This window comes from Notothenia rossii, assembly GCF_949606895.1.
Source record: "Notothenia rossii genome assembly, chromosome: 1".
Taxonomy (NCBI): domain Eukaryota; kingdom Metazoa; phylum Chordata; class Actinopteri; order Perciformes; family Nototheniidae; genus Notothenia; species Notothenia rossii.
Genome location: NC_136912.1, coordinates 83,211,459 through 83,232,419, shown reverse-complemented (window position 1 = coordinate 83,232,419; position 20,961 = coordinate 83,211,459). Strand labels below are relative to the sequence as shown.

Sequence of the window (20,961 nt, the reverse complement as noted above, 5' to 3'; positions counted from 1 at the left end):
AAACAACGTAATCGAAATAAAACGATAATTATTTTATTTTTATTTTTTTTCCAATTATTTTGGGGTTTTTCAGTTGAATTATACTTAAAGTTCAGGGTAATCAACTTTTAAAAACATACTGTTCACATTTTTTTTCAATGTGAATGGATAATCGTTTTAAATAATCGTGATATCAATTATCGACCCAAATAATCGAGATTGGGATTTTTGCCATAATCGAGCAGCCCCGCTGTCATCACTTAACCCAGCTTCAATGGGACTATTTGTTGTTTTTTACGAGAGCGTAAACAGGTATATTGCAGATGAAGTTTAAAATGTCATAGCTGTGTGCCGAGATTGGCTTTTCGATGTTTCATTTGTTAGACGATGTTCTTGAAGAACGAAGGTTCTTCAAAAACTAATTTGTTTTTATGGACTGTTTTTAGGCAGTTGCAGTCAGCTACATAAAACAGTCTGTTAAACCTGAAACCTGACTTTATTTTAAAGCAGTACGAGTAAAGAACCTCGTTTTATTGCTCATTATAAGGGTCACTACGCAACGTTACCGATCACACATAATTATTTAAAAAATAGTTTGACAAACAATGAAGTGATACATTATTTGCTATCCTAAGAAAACTATGTATTGCAACATTTGGGGATATTTACTTTTCCAGATAAACAGTTTTCTTTATTGTATTGGGGAAAACAATCCCTTTTCTCCAGCTAAATAAAACATGAAAAAAGCCAACATTGTGGAGTTACCTCGTCTTCAAAGGAGAGTTACTAAATAAAGAATATCTTTGAAATTCAAACTATCACTGTCATGAAATAAAGGTGACCAGCAAGTCAAGACTTGTAATAAATGACCTTCCTCTAAGACTGATTTGCTAGAATCTATAATTAAGTTTATACTCAACGGAATTGTCATTTTGTGGCTAATTTCATTTTTTCTTCCTTCTTCACATCAATGTGTCAAACCAGGTGTGAAGTAGAAGCTGCAGTTCTAACACTCGTCTTAATTATTAAAACCAGTTCCTGGAGAGTAGCTGAATAAGACAAACAGGTCGGTCTAATGGATAAAGCAGTCAGGGTATGTGTGATTTATGGCAGAATTCACACCAGCAGAGCCACCTCACACCTCATTTAGAAGGAGGCATGATGAATTACTAAGGCAGCCTGTATACGCTATTTTTCCTGTTCAAATGCCAAAAAGATCAAATCTTACAGACACACCGAGGTGTCAATATTCAGCATTCCAATCTTCATTATAAATACATGAATAATTTGACACACACACACACACACACACACACACACACACACACACACACACACACACACACACACACACACACACACACACACACACACACACACACACACACACACACACACACACACACACACACACACACACACACACACACACACACACACACACACACACACACACACACACACACACACACACACACACACACACACACACACACACACACACACACACACACACACACAAAACTTATCTGCAGTATTTAAGATGTTCATTACTAACCGCCCCAGCAGTGGAGGAGGAGTTGGATCCAAAAGGCAGCAGCGAATGCCAGGCCTGGCACAGCTGTACAAGCAAAGCTGTAAAGAGACGTCACCGGCCACTGTCGCTCAATCTTCCCTTGTGTTAATCCCACACTTATTCACGTCAGCCCTACTCCTCATGTCCTTGCATTGCTTTTCACACTCCTAAGTTCAATTTGGCAGGAGAGTGGGCATGTTGCATCACTTCTGTTTGCTGAAGAATCCTCTCGGCATTGTTCCCCTCCTCTAATCTTTTTCTGAGATGAGCATGATGATCTAATAATCATTTCTTTCTGCAATATATTTAATTTCTCTTGTTTTTCTTCTTTCAGGTATTTACTGGAACAAATTAAATGTATGCAAAAATAGAGGTTTAACCATGCTAATACCAAACCTTAGCTATGTGACTTATCAGCAGTGTAGCACATATGAGTACATATGAAATTTAAAATCCTTTAATGCTCCGGAATCTCTTCTTAGCTGATCAGATCATGTTCTCAATGGCCTTGATACACAAGCAGGGTTGTGTCTGTACAGAAGAGTCAGCTCCATTTATCTCTATTCATCATTTATAAAATTTAGGGAGAGACAACTCGCCGTCATATCAAACCTGACTCTTTCTTTAGCTCGACAAATTCACTGAAGAATGAACACTCAAGTGGCGGTCAGTTTTACTAAGCCAGCGCTCTTAAAACCATCACTTCATAGACAAGATTTTTATACCCAAGCTCCAACTAAGCCAAATCCCGGCCCTCAGGGCAGAAATGTTACTTTAACATCTCTTTTCGGGACTGACATTTTGTCCCTTGTTTTCAAGTGTTTTCCCAAGAAGCTTCTCTCCAGTTGACCCAAGCAGAGACCATTGCCTCTGGCTTGTCACGGAGAGGAGAGTGATACGGTTCTATGGGCAACAGAGAGGGGATCTCTGTACTGAGACAGCAGCAGGTGCAGCTGTGACAGTTGCCGTGTTGTTGCTAGCCCCTCACTGTAGTCAAGATGAGGTTCACAGATGTAGCCACTCAGTGCAGTGGTTTATTGGCTGCCTGAAACAATGTATCTCTGTCAAGAACAACTCCTCCTAAGGCCATTTCAGTCTAAGAGTGCTCTGTATGAAACAAGGCGTAGAGAAACCTCATTCTGAGACACAAGGTCAATCCTGCTCCACAGCAACACAATCAAAGCGCCCCTTGCTCGGCCAAAAAACTAAACAAATTCTAACCTGGATAAATCATGCTGAAATATGTTGGTTAGAGCCATATTCTCATTTAAAAAGGTTTGTCTTACCATTTATTTTTATTTTTTATAAATAGTCAAATAAAAAATAATTGCGCGTACATTCTACAAAAATGTAAATGTGCTGATTTAAAAAGGACTGAATAATTTCAATAATACATATTTATCACACATTTTGTTCATAATTATTGCAACAACATCTGCCTCTGTTTCCTGATTAATTATTACCAAGCATCACGTGCGCGCATGCTTCTCAAGTCATCCAAGTACCACCCAATGCTGCACTCTGCCCCCAGGTGCCTCTCGCAAGACATGCATTCCAATCATGCGACACTTTCAAAATATCCCGCCTACACAAAATGAATGGCATCCTATTTATTTATTTATCCATTGATTTTGCAGAGAGAAAGCAAACCTGATTTCTTTCTTCCATTGAGACCCTCCATGTAGTCTGCGCAGTCAAATCCAAGGTGGTGTAGTGGAGATCTAAGATAATATGACTATTGTTTTCCTGTAAAGCACCCAGTCTCTGCTTGTTCAATTACTGGAAGGAGCCTCAACGAGGGCGGTTAAATCATTTGCAGAGACATTATCTACGCACAGAGAGAAAGACAGAGAAAGAGAGAGAGGGGGGGGGAGATGGGGAGGGAGGGATAGAGTGAGTGGGAGAGAGAGAGAGAGCAGACATAGGGGCCAAACTTAAGTCTGTAGAGGAAACAGAAACATTTTTTTTGGACCACACATGGAGGGTAGTGCGAGGAAAAAAGCAGCAGGAATCATGATTCTCTGCAGGAAATTAATAGACTAATACAGTTCTCTCTGTTTCAATGCCAAAAACCACATAATAAGATAAAATTGTTTTCATTACAGGTGATGATGGATATCTATGCAGATTATGAAAATGTACACAGAATTTATGAGCGAGCAACCACAAAGTGCATTCTTCCCCACATATGTCTCCTACAAACAAACCCAACACACAAGCGCTCATCTGTCAGCGTGAGCAATCATTAAGAGATAATTTGATTGTTTTTTCAACCTCGGCTGTGTTTGATGTCTCTGGCATGGTAGCAATTGAACAGACAATTATTTTGTTGATTAGCTTAGTTTTTAGCAAGTTACCATGCCTGTGATATTCCTCTGAAACTCCCAGGCCAGACGCTCAACTCCATCTGACTTGGCAACTACTTTGCAAGAACAAAGCTTCCACACTTCCCAACTAAATCGAGTACAATAAAATATCATTTTCCAAAGCCTCAGACTTTCAAACCAACCGCATGACCGAATAAGCATATATAATAAAGTATGTGGCGATGCAAATAGTAACATTAGATGTATATGCCTCTGGCAGGATTTCAGCTGCAAAGTAACCAGTAAACAGTGCATTTATTTAGCATGTTGCTTATTTATTTAATTACAGTTTGACTTTACTGTTTTTGATCATTCAAAAATCAATGTTGCTTTGAAAACTACATTCATATATGGACCTGAATATAAATGAGCAGTTACTGTAGCTTTCTGAATCAAAGAGCTGAGTATTTGAATATGCACACACGTAAGAAGAACTAGCGAATCACAACGCACTCTCAGTTCCAATGTCACCCATTGGAAGACATACTATTGGTGGATTAAAAAAATGGATGTATTTTAGTTGGTGGTTGCTACTTCCTTCTTTTGCATTCAGTATTCTGAAAGAGTGCCGTAGCCCGCTTGATGGCCATATAGTAAGCAACTCAACAAAGGTACGTACATCAATTTATAGCCTACAGTTCCTTTTAAACACTGCCATTTGAACAAAATACAATTATACTGTAATGTTGAAAAACGGCTTACCATTTTTGCACCTCACTGGAACAATTTCTGAATATACTGAAGAACATCCACAGCCCAACATGAAATTATCTTTGGAAAAAAAAAAGCCACGAGGAGTAAAGCCTGTCTTACTTGCATTCAGTCCCAATTGTCAAGGACAGCAGCAGCCTGTATAGAGGAAATATATTGCTCTGGTGTGTTTACCCTCCCCATCCCTAAATAACAGCCCTGTCTTGTTGGAAAAGGGGCTTTTAAGTGTGGAAGTGCTTCGCTCTCCTATAATCCAGCCGAGACATCACTCCTTCCCCTGGCAGACGTCCGCAGATCCCCCCTCTCTCCCAGCCAGGCCTTGCTCTCGGCTGCTATAGCAGAGCCGCAATAACTGCTGTTTGCTTAGAGACTTGCCTCCTAGGTTCTCTCTGTCACACAGAAATTGAATATTTTTCCAAATAGGGTTGCAGCTGCGCACAGATAAGGAAAAGTCCTGTTCACATAGCACAAAGAATAAGACGGGGTCATTGTGTATGCATGTACATGAGTTTGTACGTCTGTGTGTGTCATATGTATTGTTCAATTTAGTTATAAAAATAATGAATGAAAAAATTAAAGGAGAGCAAAAAACGATCATGAGAAAAATGTAATAATCATATTTTTTTTTAGGTTTCAATGATTACAAATGTATTTGTAATTTCTCAATCAGTTTAAAAATTATCCAACTGACAAATACACATTTTAGCAGATTCTATTTTTAATTTGTAAGATAAATATGTTTTTTTGCACAACACCTTATTGAAATATGTATTGGGCGGAGTGCCCGAAACACTGCTAAGAACACACAGCATATCTTATGATAAACTCAGGTGGTGTTTTCAACACGAAGCAAGATACAGAGTTACGACCAGGCCAATAGGCTACACCCAATTGTTGTATGACCGTTTTACGACATAGTTTTGCACTTTGCACTTCCTTTTCTTCTAAACACTTCTCAGAGAAGCATAAAATGAGTGACGCACAAAAAAAAGAAGAGATGAAAGATAGGCTCAGGGACACTGCCACTTAACCAGCACAGAGAGCAGTGAGAGCCATCGGCTCATATCCCTGTTGTTCTTGTCACCAGAGTTTGAATTGACCCTTACGTTCCGCTGCCTATGTCCTTGCTGTGTAATGTTCTGCTACGAAATTATTTAGGCAAGCAGAAAGTTTCACCTGCCATTTCAGGGGCACCAAATCCCCTGCCGCACCAGAGGCCTTTGGCAAGTGGAAACAAATGTTTCACAAAATGGCAGGGAGGGAAACACACTGGCGCACAGTTTTACTGATTGCCAATCGTAAAATAAAATCAGTCATGAAAGGGGAGGTTTTTTGGCCCACCAAAGGCCTGCCCATTATATCAAATTTGCCATAGCTTTCTTTTACTGCCTTGTTTTTTCCCCTTAATGGCGAGTAGTTATCCGCACAGTACGACTCCATGTAGGTGGTTTAGCAACAGAATAGATTGCATCTGAAAACACAAACCCACAATTTACACGCCAAATAAGAAATGGGATGTAAATCTAAATGATTTAACTCCATGCAATCCTCTACTTCTGACGCATTCACAACCTCCATCATTTGCTTGATTTTGCTAGGGAGCAGCTATGGTGATGTTCACCATGAATAAAGGCACGACACAAACAATCCACTCTGCAACAGTGCCATCTTTAAATCAGTCATATTGACAATCGCTGCTCAGACAAAGACAACAGCAAGGAATCCACGCTGGAGAGAGAGAGAGTGCGACACTAAAACAAAGTGAGCAAATGTGGCCAACGGTCACTGCGCGCATTCTTACTGAATTATTTCAGTAACAAATGACCTTAATAAAGCCAGAGTGGAAGTGCCTGGCTTGTTGTTATAATTTCAAAATACAAAAGTTGTGTTATGATCTGTTTAATGCATCAGTCAAATATTTGTAGATTGCACAAAACCTCAGCTGCTGATCTGAGGGTGGGGGATATAGCAGCGAGAAATTAAACACGCAATGTCACACATTTTCAGATGTGATCATCCTTACTCACCCAATCACACTGACTGAGCCTTTAGAGTGCTGTGTACTGCGAGAGTGTCTAATAAAGAGTTGAGAATACAGTGAAATGTATCACTTTGTCCCCCCCAGACCCATATAGAAGTGTGCTGGGCTGTATTGATCTACGAGTAGAGATGAACGCACAAGCAAAGAGGAGCAATCTGGTGCTCTGGCAGATCAAGAGCAGCTGCAGTTCTTTGAAACCGGACGCACTACAACTGAAACGAGGCTATAGACTGAAAAAGGTACTCTCTCTCACATGGGACTCATAATGGCATGCTCGAGCTGAAGAAATCAAACACCAAGACATCCGAGCAGATAGTTTCATTCTTTATTCGCTATCTATTTTTGTTCATTTTCCAATGAGCACCTGTTTTTTACAGGCGCTGATAAAGAAATACGATTGCTACTATATTAATAATGAAAAATGTATTCAAAGATGTTTAAGAATTTATAATTTGGTGTTATTTTTTATTCAAACGGTTTTTCAACCCCCCACTATTTACTGTTTGTGAGTCACCATACAATTACCCTGTTGTGTGAACGCTTTGACATATTCTCTCACACCAACGCACAAACAAATACAAGCGAGATTATGTTATACACAAGATGTCACACGGACGTACTTACAAGAAAGGGGGGAGATACACAAGTCTTTCAGTTTTACCATCTCACACTCATTCTCAAGCCTTTCAGGCTCAGTCAAAAACCCGTCCTTCTATTGTGTAAGGGCTCTGACCACTTTGATATGTTAATGTGTTCCTTCCAAACAGCTGGAATTTGCACTTGCATTAATTTAAACATTTTTTTTGCACAGAGTTCCCAATGAAAAGGCTTGAAAAGGAAGTTCAGCTCCTGGAGACTGATTAAAGTGTGTATTAGCTTATTTTTGACACATTCCTGAAAACTCAACACAAATAGCCTTTGTATTTAGCTGTAATGCATGGAGAGACAGATAAAGACACTTCATCCTCCAACCACTGTTGTTAGAAAATACTCAAAGGTTGTGCCTATTCAATCAGGACTTTAAATGCTAATTTGAATTACAATTACATTTAAAAAAGCTCAACAAATATCACATTTTAGTGTAAGTGTAAATTCCTCTGGTGAACACCTATGATGAATGTGTTGTACGAGGATATTAGAGACCAAACAGAGACGTGAGACACATTCATGGACTCTAATCCAGGCAGGAATTCGTAGCTCGCTCTCTCTTAAAATCAAACATACAACAAAAAAATGAGCATGTGAAGACTGGGACTACATTTTTCGCAATCCGCTGATCGATCTCTGTGTATTGCTGCTGAGCTCCGGGCTGCCATGCACCAGCGGCTGTCTGCGCTGTGTTTCCCGGGCCAGAGGAGCCTCTCACACCGCATGTGCGCTCCTGCCGCCCGGGCTACTCTTTAACACATGGTTGACAAGACGCGTTCGGAATCGGTGGGCCTAAATTATACATGTGCAGTAAAAGGATCTAATTTTACCGCTAGTCTGCGACGGCTTGATTCGAGTTAAGTCAAACAGCCACATATTACGCATTTGTGACACGTTCTAATTTTTGTGATTGATTTCCATAACATATACGCTTGTTGCATCACGAGTTCTGTTTGGTAAAAAAAAGTAATTATAACATTGCTAGGCGAGCCTTGACTGGTTTTCTTTCTTTGGACAAATAGCTCGGTCCCAATTATAATGGATTAGCCTGCGAATGCTCTTTAAAATCACACCGACATCGCTTCTAAGGTCAAAGCTTCCAGCATAAATCCCTATTCAGACCAACAAGACCATCAGTGGATTAAAAAAAAAAGCCTCGGTGACCAGCACCACCAACAACTACACTTCATCTCTGGGGGCATACATACCAATTAAATGGTGCTTTACATGTTCTGGGTCACAAAAATGCGCAGCTCTCCACTTTTTATAATAGTTTCTATTCAGCCAAACTCGGCGGCCGAACATATCAATCCACATCTGGTTATGTTTGATTAACCATTTTTCAATATCACGTTATCTCTTGGACCATTTAAATTACTACAATATACTGAGGTGTCCAGTTTTGAAGCTGTGTCCATTGATCAAACCAACTGAGTTTCAACCTAATAAAAAATGACACTTTTTTCTTTTACTTTTCAAAAGTAGTCCTAGTTAAAACACACTGCGAGACTTGCATGATGTCTAGAGAGGCCTATTATTTAAATGAGTGCTGGAAACAAATGCAAGACGTAAGAAAAGTTGTTACACACGCCACCAACAACTTGATGGCCGTGTCCAATTGAGTGTCGATGAGAGTAAGGTGCAAACGAAGAACGTACCTTTCTTGAAAAAGCAGCGACGCTGAAATGAAGTCAGAAGGGATGTGAAAAGTAAAAATGTCAGATAGTGGAAAGACAGTCTGATGGGAACTCCTCTGCAGCGAAGAGACTGAGTCTGCAGCTCTGATGCATGCTCTCCTTATCTGGGACAGAGGCTGGCAGGTCCCCTTCTCAGCCCGTACATCCCCCTGCTCCGGACACACACTTCCATGGCCAGAAAGGTGCGCTTCAGTCCTGACTCATCCGCGCCTCTGAGCGGCTCGGCTATTCTCGGTTGTCTCGTGCCTCCCGAAGCGGCGACAACAAACAAGTAGCAGAGCTCGGGGACCCACTAGGTGAAAAAAAGAGTGGCTGAGAGGGACAGTGTGGGGATTTCAGTGTCTGTTGGGGGGAAAACACCGCTCTCCGCTACTTTAACCGCCGACGCTGCTCTCTTGCTCTCCTCTGAGTGTGTAGACAAGTTTCAGCGGCTCGCCTGTGGAAGAGATCCCGCTCAGTGTTCACTTGGTGGAAGCGGCGCCGAGCGGGCTTCCAGTAAACAGCGCCAGTGCAGAGCAGGCTGCCGTCTGCAGAGCAGTCTGAGCGGAGGACTCCACCAAAACCTGACATGGAATCCAAATCCGCACTGACTCGGAGTCTAGTTCTGAGCAAGGAGACTAATCACATCGACTTATTATCATGCCCGATAGAATTCAGTTCAGGTATTTTTCTTAAACTCAAGAGAATATTTAGCCACGTCATACAGAGAGGTTATCAATAATTTCCTCTCCTATTTGCTCCTTTTTTCTGCTTAGAAATGCATCACTGCTTCCCTTTTGGGCATGAGAGGCCCATGCTCTGTCACAGTAGGCAGTCCGGCCCATTCAACCAATGACGGAGGACTTATTCTACTGTAATACTACCAAGCTTCAAAAGAAACATGGAAGTACAGGGAGAGGTTTTTTTTCGCCACCCCCCCTGCTCACTTCAACTGGCCCCACAGGATAACACACTGGCCCGGGCAGCGGTGGTCAAGCTGCTGCTGGTGCGTGGAGCCAATTGTGTGTGTGTAGTGCCAAGCAGTTTTTCTAACCAAGTCTCTCCTCAATTGTGGGTGTGTTTTTTTTCTCCCTGCACTTTCCTTCTACATGATTCATGATATTATTCGACAGTCAAGCAGATTTTTGTCAGGCTGCTGTGGCTTTGACCCTTTGACTCATTACTGTAGCTGCATGTTACGTTGGTGGTCCACCATTCATATTCACTTTACAATGCAGGTGATTACAATTCAGTCTGTGCAATATAAGTATGGGATACACATTTTTATTAAAACACTCCAAACTCAAATATTCTTCTCAAAGTAAGAAAATCCAAATTTCAAGCAGCTGCTGTTTTTTAAAGAAATGTTTTCATTAGGGCCTCTATCTTTAAATCAGAATATCTAGACATAAACAAAACGTGCAGTTTTCTTTTTGCATTTGGGGAAGACTCAGGGCATGTTATGATCTGGCTGAGGAATTCTGTCCAGAAACATTATCAGGCAGGACGTGGGTACACACCTGGCTTCAATAAAATCTGTCTTTCACCCACAATGTGGAAATGTGAAGTTGAGTCATGCTTGCCAGGTGAAGGTGAACGCAGCAGAGGGGCAGATTTATGTTTTCATAAGCATAATTTTACATAATAATACAGCCATCTCTTTTGCGGGACAGAAAAAGAGAAAACAGATGTAATAAAACGTGGAGAAAATGTTTATTTATAAGCCCAGACTAAAAACACACGTGGTGTATATGGCTGCAGTGTTGAACAGCTTAAACAGCCATTTTGCATGAATTCATTTGAATCTGCTTCCTCAGATTGTCAACAGAGGGCATTAGACTTGTGTTGCTGTTCTCTGAATGAACATAAATCATTGAACTGTAAAATTCACATGCAGATTCAATATATGCAGGTGAAGACATAGATACCCGTTTGATTCACAGGGTAATTACAACTATTTTGTAAATTATAGGCCACCTTGTGTGCAAAACCCAGGCTTTTGCAGTCTTTTCTTTGACGAGTCACAGCGGTTACACATAAATTGTTAATGTGCAAGCATTTATGATAAACCGTGATATAATCATGTCTTGCATAGGCGGCACAATATTGCACGTAATCGCTCACCAAATGGTGCTAGATAAATCCTGGCTCTTTTGCGAAGTCCAGAAAACATTCAAAAACGGGAAAAAAATAACTAAATTATGGCATAATTTTAAATATATATACTTTCCCCAAAAAAATAAAATTGCAACAGTGTGTTTGCAGGATAGAAAAAATTGACCTCAGTGTTTTTCAGTTTTTATATCAGTTGAAAAAGATGGCAGATGCTTTAGACAGACCTCAGTCATCCATGGTGAGAGCAAACATGTCTCCCCATTTCCCATGTGGCTCTGAGCCTGCTTCTTAACCTTCAATTGTTCACCAAACAATGCTTATTGGTTCCTTCCAAAAATATTTGCACATGATTGACATTTCAGGCACACATGACCAGTCACAGGACCGCTGCTGACCCCCAACAAATCAGAATCCTTTAGCCTGATGACGGGCACAGATTTGGCCAGGTTCTATGCTTCAGAGCACAATTTACAAAGCCACGTCTAACCTTGATCACTCAATCATTTGTTCATTAAGAGTTGTTGACCTTTTATTAAAGCTCTATTGAATTTTACTCGGCTTGACCTATATACACCTACAGAGTTTGCCTGCGCCATTTACTTATTGACATGACCAAAATAAACAAAATGTGTTGAACTGCTCCTGTAATTGAGACATAATTTAAACATCAAGTTGACTTAATGTTGTTGTGAGCGCGCAGAGACTCATCTTAAGGACTCTGAAAGAGGGTTTCATTTTTCTATTTTCTCTTTCTCACATCTCTACCAGCCACATAAGTTCAAAGTGAAGCTTCAAGTATGCAAACTGCAGACTAGTGATGTTTCGTTCCCTGCCTCGTTTGCATGAAATCCAGCAGCTTGATCTGCTCCTTACCAAGTGAAAGTCCGCCACATCGCTACTAAACCGACTTCTCCGTATTCTCTCATCAATTTACTCAAGCTGGCTCTGGCGGTCTCCTTGGATATCAAACCCTGGGAGTAGACTCATAATCAAAGAAGGCCGTGGAGGCTTGGTTAATATTTATGTAGCCATGGGCAACCGTGCAGTGTGAAGTTTGACCTCACTTCAGCAGCACCTCTCGCAGCGGCCATGTTTCTGCACTGGTTGAACTGGTTGAGCTTATTTAGGGAAGCCACAGGGCTTGCATAGACTTATAAAAAAAAACGTAGCCTCATTGTGTAAAACATTACATTTTTTATAAGTTTAAGAATATTTAAAAAAGTTTTTGTGCAAGTTCTGCATGAAGCTAAATAATAAATAATATTCCATTTTAAGCTCTGGACTGAAATTCAGTTCTTAGTCTTGCTTGTAAATATGGATTTTGACAGGAGAGGACAGCTGAATATTAGCATTTTCCAAAAGGATTTATTCATAAATAATTGTATTAATATATTGACATTCATATGTTATCCATTGAATAACAATGGTTCGGTGGACTAAGGATTGCAACACTGCTTTTTGCAGATGATGTGGTTCTAATGGCTTCATCGGTCTGCGACCTTCAGCACTCACTGGATCGGTTCGCAACCGAGTGCGAAGCGGCTGGGATGAGGAGCACCTCCAAATCTGTGGCCATGGTTCTCAGCAGGAAACCGATGGACTGTCCATTTCAAGTAGGGAATGAGTCCTTACCCCAAGTGAAGGAGTTCAAGTATCTCGGGGTCTTGTTCTCGAGTGAGGGAACAATGGAGCGTGAGATGGGCCGGAGAATCGGAGCAGCGGGAGCGGTACTGCAGTCGCTTTACCGCACCGTTGTGACGAAAAGGGAGCTGAGCCAGAAGGCAAAGCTCTCTGACTACCGGGCCATTTTTGTTCCTACCCTCACCTATGGTCAGGAAGGATGGCTCATGACCAAAGAACGAGATCGCGGATACAAGCGGCCGAGATGGGTCTTCTCCGCAGGGTGGCTGGTGTCTCCCTTAGGGATAAGGTGAGAAGTTCGGTCATCCGGGAAGGACTCTGAGTTGAACCGCTCCTCCTTCGCGTCGAAAGGAGCCAGTTGAGGTGGTTCGGGCACCTAGTTAGGATGCCACCTGGGCGCCTCCCTAGGGAGGTGTTCCAGGCACGTCCAGCTGGGAAGAGACCAAGGGGTAGACCTAGGACCAGGTGGAGGGATTATATCTCTTCGCTGGCCTGGGAGCGCCTTGGGATCCCCCAGTCAGAGCTGGTTGATGTGGCCAGGGAAAAGAAAGTTTGGGGCTCTCTGCTTGAACTGCTACCCCCGCGACCCGACCACGGATAAGCGGGAGAAGATGGATGGATGGATGGATGAATAACAACGTTTGTAATATCTGAAGATTGCATATTAAAGTATTTTTAAAACTATCATCAACCGTCACTGTTTTCACAAGTGAAACTAGAGACTAGGTTGACACGGACATTGTGTTGCTTTTACTTTGTTTAGCTAAGTAGAAAGGAATGGATTACTGTATGTAAATAAAAATAGTTGTATGCGTTTTTAATTTGCTTGCTGATTACTGGTGATTCTTTTGAGCTTGTCTCAAATCCCATATTTTGATGTAGATAAAAATATCAATGGGTATTTACACACGTATGAACCTGATTCAAAATCAATAATGGATAAAAGAGTAATATTGTGTGTTTTTTTCTCTGTTATTTTCCTCACTAAACAAAAAGAAAGGTATGCCCATTCCATCAACTTTTGTCTAACCGTATATCAGCATATGTATGCTGCGACATGCACACCAAGTACAATATTATCAAATCAAGTCCCAATGAGTGATCTCATCATTCTGCTCAAATTTCAGTTATTTAAATCACTCCGTCTGTCCAAAAATGCTGCCATAGTCGGTCCCCCCTAAAAAAGCCCAGGACTTATAATTGACCCAGCAGACAGGAAACAATTAAAAAGAAGTCAAACACATGAGGGGCTTTAAGATCAAATTTGAAAAAAGCAAGGTCCAGTGTGGGCATGTTGGGCTCTGGCTTGCACAACTGTCAAATAAGTTGAGTGTTAAAAGACTACACTACATAAACATATCCTTTAAAAATAAATGGTATCATGGAGTAAACACTAAAGAATTTTCTGAAGTGTGTTGTGTAATCAAACCTTTTTCAGAAATACACTCTCTGGTATATAACCTTTGCTCTTTCTGAGGTTTGATGTATGAGACACATGTTGGTTTAAACAAGCATAGTGGAGCAGCGGATATAGGTGAAGAATCTCTATTCAAATGTTTTGTATGGAAACTTAGCCAAGTGGAAACAGATGTGCCTCACTTGTGACCTATAAAAAAATGATCTATGGTCACAAGTAATACGGTTCAGCAGAGGCCAACGGTTCCAATTTGCTTCACTTTGCCGTGTTGTGCTCTGTGTTGTGTAAATGCAGACACATTTTTCAAGCAAAAGATGTGGCATTCAGTGTAAACCAAGTGAATGCTCAGAATACTCTGAAATGACTGGGTTGAAAGAAGGATCCATTTATTCAGGGTCGCAACACATTTTAAACTACAGGTTTTCTCTCAAGCACAATGTTATCACAATTATAATCCATCAAGTTGATGGATTATAATACGAGTTGTGCGGCAGCAGAGAACATCTGTGATCATTTTTTCAAGGAAGTCTGAAATAATAAGCCAACCGTTTTTTTTCCATCATTGTTATTTTACAATTGTCTTACACAGATTTAAAATTAATATATCATCATTGTATTCCCAAAGAGCTGAGAGAGTGTAAGACTTTAGTCATTTTAGGTCAGATGCAATATAGTATCCATCAGATGCATGACAAATGAAAATAAAAGATTGGTTCTGTAGTTCAGATTCATAACATGACCCAATTTTGAATATGTTCAATAGTCCTATAAATAAAGTAATGGATATATAATCAGAGTCGTACTTTAACTCAATAGAGCCCTACATAATGACCTTCCGTCAGCAACAACCCCATAGCAACCAAAACAAAAATGCCTTTCCTTTGGCAAAGAAAAAGAAAGTCTGAAAGCACTGATGAAAAGGAGGAGCAGGTCAGTGTGGAGAGGACAATGCTTCAAAATTGGCCTTTACCTGGACAGACAATAGAAATCAACTTTATTAGTGAAGTGTGCAGAGGATAATCTGTCTGCGTTAATACCCTCTAGTACGAGAGGAAAACGCCTTCAATTGTTCTCTCTAATGAAGATGAATATTATCCTGCGAAGACAGAGGGAAATATGTGACCTCACCAGTCCCTTTAGAGGTCAATAATCTTTTATAATAATTGCCTGACATTTTAATTGAACCAAAATCTCACTTAAGCATTCATCATTGTGGACAGACATTCCTCCCTTCAATTTCGCATTCCGATTAATTCCACTAATTTAAAAGTAACTGCTTTGTGCTAGTATAAAAGAACACAATTATAAGTTTTAAATACATATAGCTTATTTCCATACAACATGACTGTTCTAAATACAGAGGCTGCTCACCAAGGCATTACAAATGGCCTGGCTAGTCCTGTAGATGCTTATTACAGAGTCAACAACAATCTCTGAATGTCTTTCAATTCGTCAAAACTTGTTCATATGACTAAACAACTTGTTCCTTGAGTGCTGATTACTTTTTTCTTTTAAAATGTGTGTTTCTAGTGACATGCCTCAAGAAGCACAAGCTTTTAGAAAATCTGCAAGGTCGTATGTAAATACTGCCAATATGAAAATCACATCCTTTAATACACACCCTTTAATAGGACTGGAATTGCACTCGTCCAAATCATTTGATGACTGTTTATTAAGCCAAATTAGTCAGAATGAAATCGTTCCAAGCCAATCAAATAGTTTGCCTGATTAGTGGTGTGTTTTTCCTAGCACACTGAAGAACAGATGAATCCAATAGGGGGAAAAGAGACAGGGAAAGGAAGGGCAACTTCATTTTCTGAGGACGATGAACTAAATTGTTCTGTCCCAATTTCTCAAGAGATACTTTGTAATCACAGCTAATTATTGTTGCATGGTAAAGTGGGAAAGGAACAATAGTCGTTGCTCAAACTTTACTCATGCTTGCAAAATTAAGGAGTAGTTTGAATATTGACAAATGTTCTATTACAGAACACCTGAGAGTGAGCGAAAAGTAAAAACACATCTTCATTGAATTGTTCATTTTTAACTGTTGATATTCAAAACAACACGATAAGTACAATTGCACTTCGGGAATTTGCCAGACAGTCAATTATTGGTAAACATTCAATATATTAATGTGCAGTAGGAAGTATTCATGCTAAAAGTAAATTAAGGACTGCTGTGTATTTCTATTTCTGGATTATTATTATTATCAATTCATCAGAGTGTAGGTGACATTTATGATTTATTGTCCAAAAATACTATTTTCTGTACCATTCAATTAAACTGTATCTATATCTATAACAGTGACTCATGTTTTTAAGTTCCTATTTTGTGTAAAAAGAATGCTTGTAAGAAAGAAGATGTGAAATAGATGGCGAGGAATTCAAACACTACGTTAAAGTACAACTACCTCAAATGTGTACTTTGGTACTGTACTCGATTGTATGGTATATGTTTTTAACCACTGCCGGTTTGAAACAGTGATAACCCAGCTAGAAATGTTTGGTTCTAAAACAAATCTGAGAATGTTACCATTCACCGTTCTCGTAATGTCTTCAGCGGGAAGTTTTCTTTTGGTTCCCATAATGTTGTTCTGAAAGGTAGGATAACGTTCTCTAAAAACATTCTTAAAATGTTTGGTGATAACTTTCTTTAGATGTTTTTGATAACATTGTTCGAACATTATCTTAGAGAGAGACACACAGTAGAAAGAAACACATACAAACACGAACAGGGGTTTCAGGGACGGGCAGTGAGAGTACAGTGGGGCAAAAAAGTATTTGGTCAGCCACCAATTGTGCAAGTTCTCCCAATTTCAAAAGATGAGAGAGGCCTGTAATTTAGGTATACCTCAACTATGAGAGACAAAATGAGAAAAAAAAATCCAGAAAATCACAAAAGATTTTTAAAGAATTTATTTGCAAATTATGGTGTAAAATAAGTATTTGGTCAATAACAAAAGTTAATCTCAATAATTTGTTATATACCCTTTGTTGGCAATGACAGAGGTCAAACGTTTTCTGTAAGTCTTCACAAGGTTTTCACACACTGTTGCTGGTATTTTGGCCCATTCCTCCATGCAGATCTCCTCTAGAGCAGTGATGTTTTGGGGCTGTCGCTGGGCAACACAGACTTTCAACTCCTTACAAAGATTTTCTATGGGGTTGAGATCTGGAGACTGGCTAGGCCACTCCAGGACCTTGAATTGCTTCTTACGAAGCCACTCCTTCGTTGCCCAGGCGGTGTGTTTGGGATCATTGTCATGCTGAAAGACCCAGCCACGTTTCATCTTCAATGCCCTTGCTGATGGAAGGAGGTTGTCACTCAAAATCTCACGATACATGGCCCCATTCATTCTTTCCTTTACACGGATCAGTCGTCCTGGTCCCTTTGCAGAAAAACAGCCCCAAAGCATGATGTTTCCAGCCCCATGTTTCACAGCAGGTATGGTGTTCTTTGGATGCAACTCAGCATTCTTTCTCCTCCAAACACGTCTAGTTGAGTTTTTACCAAAAAGTTCTATTTTGGTTTCATCTGACCATATGACATTCTCCCAATCCTCTTCTGGATCATCTAAATGCTCTCTAGCAAACTTCAGACGGGCCTGGACATGTACTAGCTTAAGCAGGGGGACACGTCTGGCACTGCAGGATTTGAGTCCCTGGCGGCGTAGTGTGTTACTGATGGTAGCCTTTGTTACTTTGGTCCCAGCTCTCTGCAAGTCATTGACTAGGTCCCCCCGTGTGGTTCTGGGATTTATTGTGATCATTTTGACCCCACGGGGTGAGATCTTGCGTGGAGCCCCAGATCGAGGGAGATTATCAGTGGTCTTGTATGTCTTCCATTGTGTAATAATTGCTCCCACAGTTGATTTCTTCACACCAAGCTGCTTACCTATTGCAGATTCAGTCTTCCCAGCCTGGTGCAGGTCTACAATTTTGTTTCTGGTGTCCTTTGACAGCTCTTTGGTCTTGGCCATAGTGGAGTTTGGAGTGTGACTGTTTGAGGTTGTGGACAGGTGTCTTTTATACTGATAACGAGTTCAAACAGGTGCCCTTAATACAGTTAACAAGTGGAGGACAGAGGAGGCTCTTAAAGAAGAAGTTACAGGTCTGTGAGAGCCAGAAATCGTGTTTGTTTGTAGGTGACCAAATACTTATTTTCCACCATAATTTGCAAATAAATTCTTTAAAAATCAGGCAATGTGATTTTCTGGATTTTTTTCTCATTTTGTCTCTCATAGTTGAGGTATACCTAAGATGAAAATTACAGGCGTCTCTCATCTTTTTAAGTGGGAGAACTTGCACAGTTGGTGGCTGACTAAATACTTTTTTGCCCCACTGTATATCTGTCGGTCTCAAATCTAAAGAGTGCAATAACGATTTTGATCCAATATGCATAAACAGCAGACACTGTTTATACGCAGCCCTCAGAAACCACACACGGCCAGATAGCTTATCCAACAGTTAGAACCTACATACAAGACACAACCTTTATAGTCAGAAAAAAGTGTGATTATTTTCTGATATTTTACACATATGATATTATGAATACTGTGGGCCTCCATACCTTAGTGTGATTATAAGTGCATGTGAGTGAATATTGGCATGCAAAATTCGTTTTTATACGTCCTATTCATTGTCTCAATGTGCTCTTAAGAAAGTTATCACCAAAAATGTTAAGAATGTTTTTAGAGAACGTTATCCTACCTTTCAGAAGAACATTCTGGGAACCAAAATAAAACGTCCCGCTGAAAACGTTTTAAGAACAGTAGGGCATAATGTTCTAACAATATTATCAAAAACATCTTAAGAAGGTTATCAAAAACATCTTAAGAAGGTTATCACCAAACATTTCAAGAATGTTTTTAAAGAACGTTATCCTACCTTTCAGAAGAACATTCTGGGAACCAAAATAAAACGTCCCGCTGAAAACATTCCTAGAACAATGAATGGTAACATTCTCCACATTTTTTGAGAACCAAAAATGTCTAGCTGGGAACTCACACATGCCACCACAAACATGCAATATCTGCTTACAACTTATCATGAATTACGTGCTTGTCTGTTTTTTTCCAAAAGGAAAATATGGTGACATCAGATTTTTTAAAACATCCTTTTCAAACAAATGGGATAAGTTTGTTTTTTAAAGCGCTCTACAAATAAATCTGACGTTGACCATGACCGTGTTAATATTTGGCATCACAGGAACGTTTTATAAAAAAAGAATAACATCCTGAAAATATTTTCAGAAAGTTGCTTGGAGAATTTTCTTCATTTGTTATCATGTAACATTGAGGGAACGTTTTATAAAGAACATCTTTAATGTGTTACCCCAACAACGTCCAAAATACATCCTTAGAATGTTGCAGGCAAAACGTTCCACCTTTGTTAACATATCACATTAAAGGAACGTTTTATAAAAAAAACGTTCTGTCATCTCAGGCCTCAATAACATCCTCAAGACATCCTCTGAATGTTGCAGTTAAAACTTTATGTCTTAGTTAACCTTAAACCTTATAGGAACATTATTTGAAATAATAAACATCCTAAAAAGGTTCTTTGAACATCAGATTAAAAAGTTTCTTTAAAACATTATTAGAACCTATATGTAACGTTAGCCAAAGTTGTGAGAACGTTCCCCGCTAGCTGGGAAGATACCTAGGTCTTGATAGTTTTAATTTGCAGTCAATTATGAATGAAAGACAAATGTCTCATATAGAAGAGCTAGTGTTATAAACTGTGGGTGGTTTTTCACAAAAGTTTCTCAACAGTCACAATATCTTAGAATCAAACAACCTTTACAGGAGTACCACTCGGATTAGACGGTATTTTTCCTTTTCTTCAAAGCTCGCTTCCTCACATTCTTCTGCATTAGAGTTCCCCAAAGAGAGGAAATTAGTCAGAGATGTCAGGACTAACATAAATACCTTCATGAGAGACGCAGAATAAATAGGGGTCAACATAATAAATGCAATAACTGTTCCTCAGGCAAAAGGAAATGGAAAAATGGAAATGGAACCCATCCCTTTTTTCCCTGATGATGGGATAGGCTTGCCATGTTTAACCTAACGCTGGGATGTTTGATTAACTGTGTTAATCATTTCCCATCTGCACTGAGCCCCTGTCTCTGCCTTTTGATTAAATTCTGACTAGTCTTGCATTGTTCATTATGTGTACTTGTCAAATAATTGACTGCTCGAAGGCAAAAAAATAATGTACGCCTTTCAATCTTGATGAGTGAGTGCTTTAATATCATGTCATTCCCTTTGCATGGCATGTCCAGGAGATGAAGGGCGGGGGGGACAGGGAGAAGTACCTCACAGGAACAACCTCGAGGGGGGAAAGGTTATCTTGAGTTTGGCCTGTCTGGTTTTCAACAAGCTTTTTCTCCCTGAGGTTCGTGTCGAGGGTCAAACACCCTGACTTTTGCCCCTGCTAATTCTAAGTATGCATGGAGAACACATGACTGGAATATAATCCACAGCATGATCTTACATTACGATGGCGATCGAAAACCGGCCTGGTTCATTAATATATCTTTAAAATGTTAGGTAAGTGTAACAGAAAAGATTCCTGTAAGGGATTTCAATGAATTCATTGTCATGACATCCATTTACAGCACAGATCATAACACGGACATGCACTAATACCTCTTCAGTCGTTTACTTTTCATGTTCAAGTTTTTCCGAGGCTTCCACTCCTTTTTAATTACTTGATAGCACAAGTGAAGCAAATCATAAAGCTGTCAGCCTTTAATAAGAAGTCAGACCTGCCGCGATAATGATA

At 39.9% G+C, this 20,961-nt stretch overlaps 1 protein-coding gene across 24 annotated transcripts in view; it reads right to left on the bottom strand.

The window, feature by feature from the left end:
- The window catches only part of adgrl2a (adhesion G protein-coupled receptor L2a), a 211,228-nt gene that overhangs the window by 79,199 nt on the left and 111,068 nt on the right, over positions 1-20,961 (bottom strand). The window contains exon 1 of one of the 24 annotated variants that reach the window (XM_079678625.1): positions 8,980-9,662. The exons of the other annotated variants lie outside the window; for them this stretch is intronic. The gene's annotated coding sequence lies outside the window, so the exon portion shown is untranslated. Of the gene's footprint in view, positions 1-8,979; positions 9,663-20,961 lie in introns of those variants that run through there. 24 annotated transcript variants of the gene reach the window in all.